Raw genomic sequence first — 11,258 nt, forward strand, 5'->3', positions numbered from 1 at the left:
GTGTCCAGCTAAAGAGCTATCTACTTTATCTTCTGGCTTAAGAATGGCATAGCCAGTAAATCATGATAGCTTAACACTACTATGCCTTTCAGCTGTGTCCAGACTTTTTTATATATGTATTACAAGCCGAAGAGAGCCATGGCATTTATATTTAGACGGAGAGAAAGATAGGAAGTGTGATTTCACATGCTTGTTATCTCGACTCTTCAGATGTTGATCAACAGGTGTGAAAAGCTTTCCCCAGCTATGCTACTGCTGCGTAAACAGCAGGGCTGTTCTGAGAGATGTTAAAAAACTTGTATGAAACTGTAATACTCCAAATGGATAAGCCAAGAATTGCATCTGAAAATATACAGATTAATTTATGCGGTACTTTTGTATCAATTGTTCCAAGACAAATCCTTTTGGTCTTTTAAGTAATGCTGAAATGTTGCCAACAATTTGAAACCTAAAAAGTTGTCTAAAGCAGTTAAAAGAAACAATGTTGTTTCCATCACCCAATAACTTCTTTCAGTTTTTCAACCACATTTCATCACTTAAAAAATTAAACCAAGACTTGTGTTCACATGAGAAGTACGTTACTGAAAGTAAACACCCCCATCACTCCCACTTCCTGCATTTTGTTTCACAACACACAACAGCTTCTGAGTGCACAAAGTGGTTTCCTTTACAATTAATTCAACCAGAAGATGACCTCTGGGAGCACTGGTAATGTGCACCGATCACTAATGGGAATTCAGTCCACAGAATCAAACCAGAGCTAAACAGCCCCTCCCTGAAACACATACTGGGTAGATGCCACGTCCTCAGTACCAACTGATCTGCTCCTACTGAACAACGCTGCCTGCTAATGCAGACACACCTTGAAGTATTTCTTGCAACTTTCATAGAGAAATATTTTCTTAACAGAAATTAAATTACTGACTGTTTAAAACTAGAGGTATGTCCAGTCTCAGAATTTGGACCCGGCTTCAGACGTTCCAAAGCTCAGAGGTGTTTGATCACAGATTTTGGTTCAAATTTCTATAAATAATATAAAAAGAAACAAATGTGCAGTTGGGTATAGACCTGACTTTCACGTAAAACACATGCGCTTGATTTAAACCCTATTTTAGGGGTGCTTTTTCACAAGGACAAAATTAATTTTTCGCTGGGGGCTTCATACATTTATAAATAAAATGGTGGGAAATAAAACATGTTTGATGGCATACATCCAGCAAATTTTATCTCTACAGGCAACCATACTCTGCAGATTTGCCCTTTCATGTGGGTTTTTTTTTTTCTCCTCTCATCCAAGCAAGCTATTCAGACAGCTTTTTTTGAAACTGTTAACAAGAAACTTCCACAAGCAGATTATTCATTTTTTTCTTAATACATGAAGTTTTAAAATAAAGGCATACAAGTCTTCAGCATATGCTCAGTACCACCAACTAAAATTTTTGTCTCCACAGCATATGCTTGGTAAGTAATATTATCTACACAACGTCCAAGTTCACAAAGGATTTTGTTTCTATATATGGTAAAGCACACATTTGTTTTAGCATACTCAGTGAGTCTTTTTAGTTGCACTCAGTCTACCTAATCCTCCCTCTCCCCACACCAGGGCATGATCCAAAGACCAGTAAAACTTTTAGGAGAGTCTTGAAAGATTGTATATTATATTACTCTGAAAAATTTTCTCTCTTTGAAACAGGCTAGTACAGCTGTCCAAAATAAAACTTCAAAGAAACACTGTTGCATACAGTTCATGTGCTGACAAAATTACAACTGTATTGGAGTGACAAAGCCAGAAACACAGAAACTGTAGACTAGTTAAAGATTATTATTTCTTACTCAGAAAACAAAATATTCAGTAAATACCAAGAGGATTCTGAGAAAGAGGAAAAACCTCTTGCAGGCTGTTCACAGTCTTTCTTTTCCAGACACTGTTCAAAACTAGATTTTTATAGATGTCTCATTCTCTGTACAATTATTAAAAAAAAAAATATCTTTTTCGTATATTCTTGATTTAAGAGGTTTTTAATGATCCTGCTAAACCAGCAGTCTATAAAAAGTTAAGAAATAATTAGACCAGATACATTGAAGACTGGAACAATATGTTCAATGGCCAAAAAAAAAAAAAAAAAAGAGAGAGAAAAAAGGTAACGGGCAGCCAAATTGTTTCAGCACATTCAGGCCAAAGAGCAATGTTGTTTATGGTTTTACTCAAAACCTGTAGGGTGTCAGTAGCAGCCCTGTACACTCCTGCCACAAGGCACTAAAATATTCAGTCCATTTACGTATAGAGAAGAATATAAGTTTCCCAGCAGCAGCTTTGCAGCCAGCATAATTACAAGGTGCTTGCATGTTGTGCAGATACACAAAGCACAGGCATAGGTAGTATTCTTGGAGCAAGACTAAGTCCCAAAAAGAATCTATGATTGCACAATTAGGCCTTCAGTCTACGTACAGGTAAAATATCCTTTTCACATGTTGACTATTCAGTTTGTGTATAGAACTTGTTCAACCTATTAATTATAAATGAATGCTACCTATTTAGTAATCATATTTCTGACTTAAATTTTTCTAACTGGCAGGGTCATAAATAATTCTCATCGCTGATATACTTTGCAGAGATTAGACTTGTAACATTTTCACTTCGACAGCTTGCACATTTATGACAGTTAGGAGTGGGTTAAAACTGTCAAATATGAGACACTTAACTAAAATACTTTTGTTTTGGCTTTCTAATCTTTTCCAAGAATTGCATCCCTTTCTGCTGTTTTACTCTTGCAAACTCCCTCCATCTCATTTTACTTTCACTGCAAGAATACCCCTACCTCCCAAACCACAGTCACTTTTTACAGACAGCTCCTGTTTGCTGCTCTAGATCTCGCGCACCTCTTTGAGCAAGCCAATTCAAAACGATATGCAAGTAGGATGTATGATTTGGAAAGTATAATTGTTTCAAAGTGAGATTATTCCACTGTTTACCTTATCTGATTTTATTATTTATAAGAAAAGCGTATATTACAAGAACACTCAGAAGCAGAGATGGTCCAACTGTATCAGACACTGTAAGAGTAAGAAATGATTCATAGCTCACAGTTTAGAATTCAGAGTAAGCAGTCAAGGCAGTTACAGTATGGAAGGGAAAAGGCACATTATGAAGGATAAATAGCACAATAATTCATAAACATTTTGTTCTTTTGCTTTTTTTTCACATAAGGTTAGTGGATTGAGGTTGAAATAAAGAAGCTGTCAGAGTTACAAAATGAGAGAAAAACGCACAAATAACCATTCAGCACAAAGAAAGAACACACAGAGTAAAATGTGTTAAAACTAGTCATACACCAAGACACCAGCAAGTTTTTTTATCAGCTGATCCAGCTGCTCTCTGGCTTATAACAATTTCTCTTTTCCCTAAACTCAAATTAATTGGAAAAATGAGAGACCAGGTAAGGATCCTGCACTGGGTTAACAGGACTAGTTCTTTACACTTCTGTTTGAGCATAAATTTATTTAAGACTACACAATCACAGGGATTTCAGGAGATTCTTTCATCCTAATATAGGATTACAGTTCTAAAAATAATAGAATCATCAAGTGGTTTGGGTTGCAAGGAAGCTTCAAGATCCTCCAGTTCCAACCTCCTGCCATGGGCAGGGACACCTCCCACTAGACCAGTTGCTCCCAGCCCCATCCAGCCTGGCCTTGGGCACTGCCAGGGATGGGGCATCCACAGCTGCTCTGGGCAGCCTGGGCCAGTGCCTCACCACCCTCACAGTGAAGGATTTCTTCCTTATACCTTACCTAAAGCTACCCTCTTTCAGTTTAAAGCCATTACCCCTTGGCCTATCCCTACATGCCTTCGTAAAAAGTCCCTCTCCAGCTTTCCTGTAGGCCCCCTTTAGATACTGGAAGGTTGCTCTAAGGTCTTCCTGCAGCCTTCTCCAGGCTGAACAACCCCAACTCTCTCAGCCTGCCTTCACAGGAGAGGTGCTCTGGCCCTCTGAGCAGCTTTGTGGCCCTCCTCTGGACTTGCTCCAGCAGGTCCAGCTCATTTCTTCTCTGACACAAAATTTATCTATCCTTTCCCATTCTCACTATGACTTGTTATGAGATTCTTCTCTGTGAATACATACAACACACAGCTCTGTTAATTGCCTTTCCTACATACTTCCTATCCACTGCTTATTAACAACCAGCCTTCCTGAATCAAGACATACTCTGACAGAGTGTGAAAGTGTAGCAATTTCAGAAATGATGCACTGACATACAGTGCTGTCTTTCCTTACAGGTCCACAAAATGCTAATGAGTTAAGCCCCTTTAAGCATGGATTTCTAATGGCCCTGTGACATAAAGGCTGTTCTTTGAAAGTCACACCTAAACACAGTTGTAGCTTTTGATGTCTGTTAGCAAAAATTATATCAGCTACTGTCCTGATCTATCCAGAATTAAGGATTGAGTAAAATATAGCTTACAGTGGTAGCATCTCGCCAATTAATTGTCAAATCAATCATGGTTCTACACCACCTTTTTCTTCAGGAAAAAGGCAAAACCTTTGAGGCATTCAGACTGCAGTGTTGCACCGGATCTCATTCCTGTTTGCCAAAAGGCTTTTCATGGCAATTAAATTTCCTGAAAACAACCCCTCCTCCAGAATGCTGAAAGGGCTCAAACTCATATTCTCACCACAATACAAAAGATAATACAGTAATCTGAAAGTAGGACAATCTCTTTTTTCCCCAAATTCCAAGGTCAGACAAAAATGCTAAGTGTCTAACCTTGTATCTTAAGTACCAACAACAGAGGATACTGTACATGGTAAAATGGAATTAGTAGAGTAGAATATAATAGTTACACTTGTACAGATCCCTACACATAAAAGCGGGCAAGCATGCCACAGTGGTGATAAAAGAAACCTCTTCTTAATTTATATCTCAAATGACTCTGCCCGTGGTACCTCAGACCTCCCTGAAAGACATCAGTTTATGTAAACTGACAGTAGCTCCAACTTATACATTGCCTCTCAAGGTAGAGAGCCAAACTGACATCTCCAAATATTTAACGTATTCTGTCTCCGTGATCGCCCTGTCAGATCGCAACGCCTAACATACTTGAATACTTACTGCTATCATGTTTTAATAAACCTAAGTTGCACCTGTTCAAAGGTTTGTGGAATATGTCTACTCATTGTCTCACAATAAAGGGTGACAGCTGTCCCTGTAGCTGATTCTAACATTTCTGTCATAATTAAGGACACAGAAAAAAAATTAATTAGCTGTTCATATGTAGCCCACACTTCATGAAGAAGATTCATGGGGCTACAAAGACCTGAGCCCCAGATGTTGGCATCTGTTACCGCAAGTTATGAGAACAATAGACTATTTCTAGATATTTATATCTCTCTTCCTTTTTTTTAATAAATACAGTTAGTGAATACTGTTGTTGACTCTTCCTGTGAAAGTTTTCTTTAAGGAAGAATAAATCAATGCCAAATACTGGTTAAGGAAAATACTAGTAATCATTGGTACTTTTTGCACCCTCATACTAAAAGAGTAATGCCTGCCATTTTTCTAAAGGTTTGCAGTAGGTGATGTTGAAGTGTTTTGTAAAATAAATCAATATTTTTGCAGTCTTTTTAAGGGTGGGAAATGTATTGAGCATCAGTTTTTAAAAATATATTAATTCTTATATTATTCAAATTATATCCAGTCTATCATACTGCTTATTGGAATCATCATCAAAAGAAAAAGAATAAGAATAAGAAGGAAAAGCAGAATTCTCCTCAGATCTCAAGGAGAAACAATTTACCTTCATCTTCAGAGAACGTCTCTTCCATCTTAAAATGACTCCCTGTAAGAGGTAAGAGAAAGACTTACATCATAAAATGAAATGCTGCTTCACATCACTGGCTATTAGCAACCTCTTCCAAAGGTTTCTTTTTTCTGCTTAGCTCAGCAGCTCAAGACAAGGGCCAAGCAAGCACAGGGGTTTTTCCGTTCACTCAAAATACATCATTTGCCCTTCCCTCAAAGAAGAATATTTTACTCCAGTACAGATACACATTTTTCTAAGTATCAAAGAGGTTCAGAGGTTCACAGCTAAATGGCTATAATTGCAAGAGGCAAGAAGTTGGTATGTAAAGGATGCTTATTTTCTGCTCCTTTGAGATGAGACCTGAAGACTTCTCCCATCCCTTCTTTCTATCTGCTCTTGTCTAGTAAGCCCACCAAAGGAGTAACTTCATGACAAACTATTGACTAGTTTGTACATATATATCTCAAAAGAAGACATGTTGAAATGTATCCTCCTCATTTATTGGAACTTGTTCTACAGCTTATATACTCCTCCTGAGGCCTGGAATAAGCATTCTTTGTCAAAAAATAGTTATTTAGCTTACCTTTTCAAGGTCAGGTTTTACCTCCACATCTAATTCACCTATCCACAAAGCAGAAATCATTTTCCGGTGATGTGACCAAGCAATTACATACTTTCATCCCACAACTTTTCTTTTCTTTTCCCCCCCCCGCCCCGCACCAAACCCTTTAATGTGACATTAGTTTTCACATTCATCTGTTGTAGCACTTCCCACTTTAAAAGGGATCCAGTCAGCAGCCCTCAGCTCTTAAGGCAAACAACAGTGGGGAATGAGGTGAGCGAGCCACTCTAGGTACCACACAAACATAACGTCATCCACATGGTCCCATTCAGAAATTAATGCCAAAACAATCTTCTGGGGACCAAAGGGAATCTCCACCACTTGTACACAGAGAGTGGGACTGTGCAACAAGGGTTCTGCTGAGGGATTTCTCCCCTGTTCCTGTCTTGGTGGCCACAGAAGTTCTGGTCTGGCAAGCTCTCTGAAGAGCCTCCATGTCTCAAGTTATGGGAGAACATGGGCAGCTGAGAGGCCTTGAAAGTTTCCTTTGAAATACTCTTCATTGCACAAGGTGCTGTACATTGTTCCGTTATAGGGTTGTACTGTCCCTGTTTGCTGGCTTTGTCAAGAAGGTTTTTGCTCTTGTACATTACAACTGGCCACTGCATTTGTTTATTTACTTCCATTAAGTGCATGCCTAGCTCTTCCCTACAATGTAACTGCTTGTATCATATCATCTCCTCATAATTTTTACTCTACTTTGCCCCTGCATGTTTCAACAGATTTTCTTTTCTGTTTTCTTTCCCAAGGTTGCAATCTCATAAATTACCGATAATTTTCATTTATGAAGCCTAGCAAATTCCAAAATGTCACCTTTAAAGTGAACTTTAGACTTCTTCTACCAGGCTTTTCCCCCATTTTTTACTCTCTGATGACCATTAAAATTTGAGGTTGAATTATGGATTCTATCAGCTCTTCCAAGCCTGAAAATTTTTAAGAATGCTTCATAAATATCTTCATATTTTAAATGTCATAAAAAATGATACATTGTGGAAGTGGGATTTTTCTCACTAAAAACAGTTATTCCTCAAATTTAGTAATAAAATCTCATAACTAATTGCCTTGTTCTTACTCAAGTAACTGCACACTGCTAAACAAATCCTATTTCTCAGAATCCCGACTACTCCTTTCCTCATTTTACTTGTCAGCGCTTCCTGAATTTCACCCACTCACTGTTATGCTTCTGGCAATTTTCAGATGCTGCTCTATTTTATCTGCTCCTGTCCTTGGGTTTCAGTTTCTTTTCCCTCTACAACTCTTGTGAATATTTTTGGGTGTTTTTAATTAAGAAGCCTGTTGCATTGGAGCTGCAATTTAGATGAGTCTTCATCTTAACAACAGGTAACCATTACGTAAAAGAGCTCATGAGAGAAGAAAGGACAGCTAACTACATTTCCACTGACTGCTAACACAGAACTCAAACTGGCTAAACCAATTCTTCATTTGCAGCTAATTGCCTAATGACCCACTGTTGTTTTCTGTGATTTTGTGCAGTGTTTTAACTTTCTTGGCATTTCTTTCTGCACTGGAAAATTCTCCTGTACATTGCATAAGAAATCCAAAAAGAACATTCTGCTATTTTTCACTGGTTTTCCTGCTGCAGAAATACAGAGGGCCTCTCATGGGTCAGTTTCCAGACACGTGTTTATATAAAATGATGTGCACAATAGTTTGTTTCTAAACAAAACAAGGTACTGGTCTTGTTTCAGATAAACAAGTACATCAGAATTTTACAATGATTATATTGTTTTCAGGCCAAGACTTCCATATGTTTTCAGGCCAAGACTTCCATACCCATTCTCAGTTTGTCTCAAATTTGGGATTAGACATTTCTCCCTATTTAGGAAGCTGTCTTATTTTCAGACAGCTGATCTTGTTCATTTAACTGTGAGCAGGAGCTGACAACTCCAGAAGGCTTTTGTTGTTGCCCTCACTGTTATTACTGGCTTTTCAGGAATCCAGGAAGATCACAATGCAGATATACTAAAAACGGTCTCTGTAGCGCCCACCCTGATGGTGCAAACAGGCAGCAGAATACCATGAAGAAACTTCCAAGTAAATGTTATTTCTCAGGGTAGATTTATAGTTTAATTATTTAGAACCCTTCTTTGGTCTTTAAACTGGTAGTATGCCACAGGATTTCCTCTTTCCCTGACTGAAATTCACACAGACTCCTGGTAATACCAACTTGGTGTGTTGCATATGTCAGTTCCTACACTTACCAGTGGCAGAACTCAGTGGTCTCAATGATTCCGTCTTCACTGAAAAGGCAATATTCTGAGAAATTTCCACGATTTGGATGGCTTATACCAACATCATGAAGGGGCTTAGCCTGAAAATTATTTTTACATTTATGCAAATGGTGAATTTTTCTTGCATCACTAGTTCATTCTTCTTCTTCTTACACTGGTTGGCAGCAAAGCCTTCTGCTGTCTTCCAGATCTTTCATGGTACAATATGGTCTTTTACAACTTACAAACATTTTCTAAGTTATCTTTGACAAAACAGCACAATGTAAAAAAAAAAAAAAAAAAAAAAAAAAAGTCATACTTGATTTACTAGCGTAGCTTAAGGAGAAGCTGAAATCCTAATTCAAAAATCGAAAACATTAGCTGTTAGAAAGGCATTCCCAAAACTTTAAGGGAAAATTTCTCCATCAATAACTCCCAGTAAAAAGTTCCGATTCTAGTTCACAGAAGAGTACTGAAGAAACACCTCAGGAGACAACATTGTCACCAACATTAGAACAGGGTCCAAAAAAATTGTAAATGAGGGACACATTACAGTGACAGATTTTATATTCTATTAATTATGGATTGCAAACATAGGCCAAAACTTATTTTCCCCCTTATGAAGTCACAAAAATGAAAAGAAAAAAAAATATTTCTGGGTTGGTAAGTAAGTAGCTAAATATAAGATTTATGTTTGTTGGTGTTGTGTAATACTTCTGGACTAATTCCAGTCACTAAACTCTTCAGCTGTCCAGCAACAGGTGGAAAGGGGTTTCACTAACTTTGTACTTCTGCAAAAACATGTTAGAACTATTTGGAGACCCTGAAATCCTTGAATATTACAGCTATGCCATTCTTAAGGACTGAGAGTCATGATCCTAACTTAACTCTTGTCTACATAATCACAAACTATCTTTCCAGAATGATGTTCAAGTATACCATTATTGATGTCTTTGTCAGTCCATGGAACTATAATTTTCGGATGGTATAAGCACATGTGTAAACCTTCAGCGTAAGCACTGAATGACAAGCCTCATGACTGAATACTAAAAAACGTAAATTTCTTCAGCATATCCCACCAATTATATCATAGATTTCATCCACTTACTCCCTCCATATTAAAAAAAAACCAAAAACCAACGTTGAAAGGAATAACTACATACAATTTAAATGTGAAATAAATGGTTGGGGTTGAATTTGTTCCTTTACCAACAAATCTCACCAGATTTTTAGCTTTTATGCAATAGCGCATCTAAAAAAATATACCGCTTCCACTCATGAACTGTTATTGAAGCTTTAAGTTAAAAGCCTGAGACAGCTCTAAATTAAAGTTAGAAAAAGCACTTTACCTTCAGTAGCACCGCTCGGGGACGTGTGTCAGCAGCTGCTGTGGCAGCTGGAGGAAACGTTTCCCAAGCAGGTCAGCCTTACAGGTGTGTTACAAGGATGGGGCCTAGCGGCCTGTGCCTGGGCTGTTCGCCTGAGGCCTGGCTGTGTGCGGAGCCTGGCAGCCCCCTCACGCCGCTGTGGGCTCCTCAGAGCGAAGCACAGAACACACTAACAATAAATACTGTTCATATATGTTTTAGGAGCTCCAAATATTTTGGTAGGGAAACTTTTTTCTGTGAGGTTTTTGTGGTGGTTTGTTTTGAGGTTTTTTTCCTGGCAGGCTGCAACTAGGCTCACGCAATCTGTTTAAATTTAAACAACGTGTGGCAGAACAGTACTTTTAAAATGTAAATGACGAAAAGGTATCACAGCTGTGCCTAGCTACAGAGCAAGCTCACCCTGAGTGACGACAACACACGGAGGTCTACGCGACAAAAAGCTCCAAAAAAAAAAAAAAAACCAACACAAATCCCTCCCAAGCGCCCGCAGCCCCGGCCACCACCACAGGCGGGAGATCCCCGCGCGGCGGCCAGGGCCGGCCCCTCAGCGAGGGGGGGCTCCCGCCATTTCGGGGCGAAGGGCAGCCACCCGCGGGCACTGGCTTCCCGGCCTCCCTCCGCCACCCGGCGGGCTCTGCGGGCCGCCTGGGCAGGCAGCGGCGGGCGGCTGGCCGGGCTGCCGGCGGGGAGTGCGGCGGCGGCGGCGGCGGGGGGCACCCCGCGGTGTCGCTGTGGCGGAGCGGGGCGCGCCTCGGTGCAGGGGGGAACCGGCCGCTGCGCTGTGCCCGCCCTGCGCCTCGGGGGGGCCTGGTATGAGGCGGGCCCGGAGCCCCCGGCGGAGACAGCGGCTGGGCGCCGGCACGCAGGGCTACCCAGCCTTGCCCCGGGGCCGGCCCCCGCGGGTGACAGCAGGCCCCCGAGGTACGGGTGCTGGAGCCGCCCGCTGGTGGCGGGTGGCGGGAGCCGGGGCTGCTCCCCCAGAGCCCTCCCGGGGCCGGCCGCCCTGCTCCGTCCCGGCGGGAGAAATGAGCAGCTATGTCCTTCGTCGGGCCGCGTTGAGTTCCCTCAGTTTTCCCTTGTTATACCTGAAATCGCTCCTCCTGGCAACGTCCCCCTCTGCTAATGGTAGAAGCGTCCCTCTTATCCGCAGGTAATCACACGCAGCGGGAGCAGAAGGCCCAGCTGCCCCACAAGCAGCGCTGGAAGGAAGCCCG

General features: G+C 40.7%; 1 long non-coding RNA gene across 1 annotated transcript in view; it reads right to left on the reverse strand.

The window, feature by feature from the left end:
- LOC119152846 overlaps positions 1-11,258 on the reverse strand; it is a 73,736-nt gene extending 62,478 nt beyond the window's left edge. The window contains exons 1-2 of the long non-coding RNA XR_005105948.1: positions 11,130-11,258; positions 5,798-5,839 (exon numbers count right to left, since the gene is read on the reverse strand). This is a non-coding gene — a long non-coding RNA (uncharacterized LOC119152846). The remainder of the gene's footprint in view (positions 1-5,797; positions 5,840-11,129) is intronic.

This window comes from Falco rusticolus, chromosome 1, assembly GCF_015220075.1.
Source record: "Falco rusticolus isolate bFalRus1 chromosome 1, bFalRus1.pri, whole genome shotgun sequence".
In the NCBI taxonomy this organism is placed as follows: Eukaryota; Metazoa; Chordata; class Aves; order Falconiformes; family Falconidae; genus Falco; species Falco rusticolus.